Genomic DNA, 5815 nt, shown 5'->3' with positions numbered 1-5815 from the left:
ACAGGACAGCCTTGGTAGGGAGGATCTGATTTCGGAGACCAAAGAGAGGTGCCCTAACCCCTGCCTCACCTAGACTGCTGGACAAGGCTCTTCCAGCCCTGAGGGAGGGGGCTGGTCATGGGAGGAGCTGTCATTCTAGGGCCAGACAGAATTTGGGGCCCGAGCAGTCTGTGGGTCTAGACTTAGTTTTCTTCCCTTACCCAAGGCATTTTCTGGAAAACTCAGCCAGAAATCTTTCCCCCATTGGTAGAAAGGCTGTCCCATGGGATGGAATCTGACTTCTGTATCCCCTCAGTAGCCACAGAAGCGTGCTGCTTCTAGAAGATACCCCCCCGCCCGATTTCGATAGTCTGTGGTGAGCGCGTGGCCTGGGGCCCTCCTGGGGATACTGTCTAGCTGCTCCATCCCAGAAGCTGCAGTGTAGACCAAGCAGTCCCTGCAAAAGCCACAGTCTCATATCAGAGGCTGTGCTGTAGGATTTTGAACTTCTTCCCTGAAGGGCAGCTGTCTGAGGACAGCTCCATGAGGAACCTGCCCTCTGGGCCTGCACTGCCTGGCCCCAGACCATCCTCTGCTTCTCTGAGCTTGCCCTCCTCATGATGGACTCCGACTGATCGTGGGAATGCCATCTCTGCCCCCCTGACACCAGGTTCTGCTCCAGCAGGAGATATGGGCATGGAGAAGCTGTGGTTGCGAAGGACACAGTCGAGGAGGGCTCTCTGGCCCAGGAGGGGACTGGGGAAGAGGCTTGGGCTTGGTGTGGGGACAGGAGTCCAGATCACCTCTGTGGGCTGCGTGTGTGTTTTTCTACTTGGCACTGTGTACTTCCTCAAAGACCTCCTGTTGCGGTGGCCTGCCTGTCCTGGGTGCTGCTGATTGATCTGTCAGCCCTGGCACCCACCTCCCAGCATCCCAAGCAAGGCAGATGTTGGTGGGCTTTGCTGACAGGACAGGAGTTGTGAGCTGAACAATCCTGGGGTGGGAGAGATGCCATACTCCATCCCCTCAGCCCTACTCCCCAGGGTGTCACCTGGCCTGTGGCCTTAGAGGAGAGAGACTCTCCCTCTCTGTGGGGAAGGGGAGGGGTAAGAGGGCTGTGCTTTCTGGCAGCTGCCCGGGACCCCACTGTCATGAAGGCTCAAGTGTCCTTCACTGTGTCCTGTGCGCCCTTTTGAGCCGTTGCACAGATTCGGGCCTCCAGAGGGGAGCAGGTATCACATGGCTGGTAAGACTACTGAAACATCCCTGTCTGGGCTTGCCAGTCTTTGTCCTTGTAACCAATCTCTGTCCTCTTCCTCTGAACTGTCCCTTTCTCTCTTTTGTTGCACTTTCGCTCAGGTTTTCTGTTCATGTCACTTGGCTTCCTCGTATTCTCCTCTGCCCTTTGCTCCCCCCCCCAAAAAAAACAACTTTCCCCCCACCCATGTTCTTCTCCCTCCTCTGGCTCCCCTTCTCCTGGCTGGCTTTCACTTTCTCTCTGACTCTAACAGGCTCGTGTTCCTTTGGCCATAATTTTGCCTTCCATTCCTTCTCCCACACACACAGGAGCATGCAGCATAGCCACCAGCTCGAAGCTGATACTGTCCCTTGGCTGGAGCATGGGGTGGGCCACCTGCTATTTGGGTCCAGATGACACTTGGGAGGACAGCGGGGGAGCCTGGCACAACCAGAGCCCTGACTCATTCTACCTGCAGCCCGAGACAGGCTGAGGCGGTTGGACCTCATGGACTCTTGACATCCTCCTCTGGGAGGTTCTGGTGTCTGGCCCTGTCCTATCTCTCAGCCTTCATTAATCCTAGGTCATCTTCCTTCACCCTCCACCCCCTCACCCCAAATGAATTACAGAAACATCGTTGACTCCACTTAGCAGAGAATACTCATTCTCACAGGCCAAGTGCACAAAGGCCTCTTTCCTGAGCAGTGTGTAGGGGCCTTGCCCTCTCACCCTGGGAATTCAACCTTGGGTGGCCAGGTACCCTGTTCCTTTGGTGTGCCATGCATGTGTCTGTGCTCTTGTGTTCAGATACCTGGTCAGGAAACATCAGCTGGACAATCTCCACTCCCCTATATCCCCCCCCACCCCCAAGACGAAAAGCATTTTACTTTTACGTGGTTTGCCAGGGAGGAACCATCATCATGATAACAAACCAGCTGGGTCTAAAGAGTAGGTCACACGGAGGACATTGGCTGAACCTCAGGGATACATGGAGAGGCCATGAGAGGACTTCTGGTCAAGCTCTCTACAAGTCCCTGAGCCTCTCCCAGCCCCGACGGCATTGACTCCCCTTACCCCTGATCTCCCCCCGCCGCCCCGGTTTACCACCCCAGTCTTCCTCTCAAGGAGGCCAGCCCAGAAAGTGCAGCCCTAGAAACACAAGATGGAGAGATAAGCAGAAATAGGGCTTTGCCTTCAGCAGGGAGCCAAGGACTGAGTTGGGGGTGGCCTGGTCAGGACCCTTGGGGCAGGAGCAGTGCATTTTGCCTCCCTCCCCCAAAGTGGCCCTTTCTGGGCACAGTAGACTTGAGGCAGTGGTCTCCTTGCTGTGCCTCAGACCAGCAGATATTGGCTTCTCTGTCTCAGCTCATTCCTGCAGGGCAGCCATCTCATGGCAGGCCATGGAGGAACATTTCTGAGGTCAGGGGCTAGGAGCTGGACCCTGGCAGCTTCCAGACACTTGGCACCCAAGTTGCCTGATTCACACCCAACTAGAGATGCTGGCTTTATGGAAGAGAAGGAAGGATATTGCCACTGTGGAACAGCTGAGCAAGGCCAGTGGCATAAGTTTGAGAACAAAAGAGCAAATCTTTATAGGAATGGAATTCAGGGTGTTTGGGGCAGACAGAGGAGAGAGGAGGTGATTTGTCCACAACAATCCTGGCCTTCTGGTGTTTCCCCAGGGACTGACTGCTTCCTCCCACTCTGTATTTACCTGTTAACTTGAAGAGTCCTCCCCCACCACACATTGGTCCTGAACTTTCCCCACAGTGGTTCCACCTCTCCAGATAAGACCCTACTCCCAATCCTGCCCCTTCTCTACCTTTCTGCACTGCTCCATGCCCGCCTCTAGTCTCACACTCCCTCTGCTCAGTCACTCCCCACCCCCACCCCCGCCTCCCAGTCCCCTTGTGTCATATCTGGCTTCTGCCTACCCGAATTTGGCTGGAGGGTCAGGGTTTTCTTTGTGGACCTTAACTGGTTTCGTTCTAGGTGAGGTCAGTGCTCCACCAAAATCCATCTGTTTTTCTTCTGGGCTCCTCTACCCCCTCCTTCCTGCTGTACCTGGGGAGGGGGTACCACTTGGTCCCAGCTCCTGGTGTTTGCCCTAGAGTTAATGTTTAGCCCAGGGCCAATTCCTCTTCCACAAGCTCTGGCCCTGCCCTGCCCAGCCCTGGGTGAGGGGGTGGAAGAGACAAACGCTGCTACACACTGAGACTCATCTGCCAGGCTTATCTCTTGGGTGTATCCTGTCCCTGTCTCACTAGTTACAGCCCAAACGGTTCTTTGGCCTGTGGCAACTCTCAAATGTTTCCGGGTAATTACTGTTGGACTCCAGGGCCTCCTGAAACCATCGACTGCCTACATCTCCAGTCTGGTGTTGCCCAGAGGGAAGTATGCTGGTCACTCTGGAAAATGAAATTGCTACGTTCGCCTGCCATGCTACAGGATAGGACTGACGTGCATGGCAGAGAGATGATGGGATGTGTGGTGGAGAGTGTTTTCTTTTCTTTTTTTTTTTTTTGAGTTGGAGCCTCACTCTGTCGCCCAGACTGGAGTGCAGGGGCCGCTCCCGGCCACCGCAGCCTCGACCTGCTGGGCTCTGGTGATCCTTCCGCCTCAGCCTTTCAAGTAGCTGGAACTACAGGCGCGTGCTACCATGCCCAGCTGATTTTTTAATTTATTGTAGAGATGAGGTCTCGCCTAGTTGCCCAGGCAGGTCTCGAACCCTTGGGCTCAGGTGAGAGTGTTTTCTGAGAAAACTCCACCTCCATCTCCTCCCACTCTGTATTTACCTGTTAAATTGAAGAGTCTTTCCCCCACCACCACCATATTGATCCTGAATTTTCCCCACAGTGGTTCCACCTCTCCAGATAAGACCTACTCCCAATCCTACCCCTTCTCTACCTTGCTGCATTGCTCCCATGCCCGCCTCTAGTCTCACTCTCCCCCTGCTAGTCACTCCCCACTCCCACCCCCAACCCCCGCCTTTCAGTCTCCTTGTCTCATATCTGACTTCTACCTACCCGGATTTGACTGGAGGGTCAGGGTTTCCTTTGTGGACCTTAACTGGTTTCGTTCTAGGAGATGTGCAGGACTGGAGCTCTCCATGTGCACATAAGTTGCAGGGTGAATAGGAGCTGTGTGAAAGGCGGATAAGGAATGTGTTTATTTGGTAAACATTTTTGGAGCACTTGATGGAGGATGAATATTCCTTATCCAAAATTCTTGGAACCAGAAGTGTTTCTGGGTTTTGGGAATATTTACATAATAATGGTTATCTTGAGGATGAGATCCAATTCTAAACACAAAATTTATTTGTTTTATACACAGCTTTATACACAAGCCTGAAGGTAATTTTATACAATATTTTAAATAATTTTGTGCATGAGACAAAGCCCTGACTGTTTTGACTGTGACCAATCACATGAGCAACTTGTCATATGAGGTCAGGTAGTATAGAATTTTCTACTTATGGGCCACGTTTTTCAGATTAGAGATGCTCAGCCTGTATTTGAAACACATCATGCTACGTGCTATAGAGGATACCAACCTGTCTGAGGCATGGATCCTTCCTGGAGACGATGGTGGTTGATAAAAGAAGCTGCCCTGCACATTGAGTGGAGGTGGTAGCTGTGTCTAGGGGGTGTCTGTCTGGAGTGGGGTGTGGGAGTTTGTTGGGGGAGGATTCAGACTCTTCTTTCTCTACTTTCTCCAACACTGTTTACCTGGGAGACCCCAGATTCCTCTGAATTAGTGTCTCCAGGTTTGGAACCCAAGAATTTACATTTTTTAATGTGTTCACTAGGTCTTCTTAGAATAGACTAGAGTTTGAGCACTGCTGTATCAAATTACTGAGACTCCTACGACAAAGGCACCATTCCCCATCATAAGCCAGCTGGAGACGCTCTTGGCGAGATGGCACAGCTGGGGCGGTTGAGGGTACAACCCCCTTTGTCCCAGGGTCTGACTTTTCCTGGGGTGCCACATCTTCCCAGCCACACTGCTGTCTCATCCCTGTCCCTGATTTCTCAGTCTGGAGCTTTTCTGGTCCCCGTTGACCAGAGACCACGTTCTCTACTCTTAGCATTGCTGCTTTGCCCTCAAGGTCTGAGCAGTAGCTGGGCATCCTCTTGGCTTTGATCATTCCCTTCCTGCTAGTGCTGGAGGTGAGACCAGGTCCCTGGAAAGGACGGAGGTGCTTCAGATGGGCCCCAAAGCTGTTGACCTCTGCTTCTCCAGGCGGTCTGCCCAATTCTTCCCGCCAGCACGTCTGAAACTAGATCAGCTAAACTCCCCCAGCCTGTCATTGCTGCTACAGGGCCTTTGGTGGATGGATGGGTCAGGGAGGGGAGAGTGTCTCTCCAAGAAGTCCCAGGCTGTTTGAGTCTCAAATTTCAGATTTCATCCTGACAGCAGTGGCCTGGCACCTTCTTCCCCCACCCCCCGCACACACTTGGAGCTCTGGCCAGCAACTTTCCATTGCAGGAAACATCTGCTGGGGAAGCCAGACTAGGCTAGGGGTTACTGGAGGACATTGGCCGGGACCATCACCCAGACCCTGTAACTTGAAGCATGTGTAGGGCTCTGCTCCTGCCT

At 53.1% G+C, this 5815-nt stretch overlaps 1 protein-coding gene across 6 annotated transcripts in view; it reads left to right on the top strand.

The window, feature by feature from the left end:
- The window catches only part of GRAMD1B (GRAM domain containing 1B), a 273865-nt gene that overhangs the window by 236347 nt on the left and 31703 nt on the right, over positions 1–5815 (top strand). The gene's annotated exons all lie outside the window — the stretch shown is intronic.

The sequence above is a fragment of the Carlito syrichta genome, unplaced genomic scaffold (assembly GCF_000164805.1).
Source record: "Carlito syrichta isolate Samal-C Ts95f unplaced genomic scaffold, Tarsius_syrichta-2.0.1 Scaffold315753, whole genome shotgun sequence".
Classification (NCBI taxonomy): Eukaryota; Metazoa; Chordata; class Mammalia; order Primates; family Tarsiidae; genus Carlito; species Carlito syrichta.
This window is presented reverse-complemented; position numbering and strand designations above follow the sequence as displayed.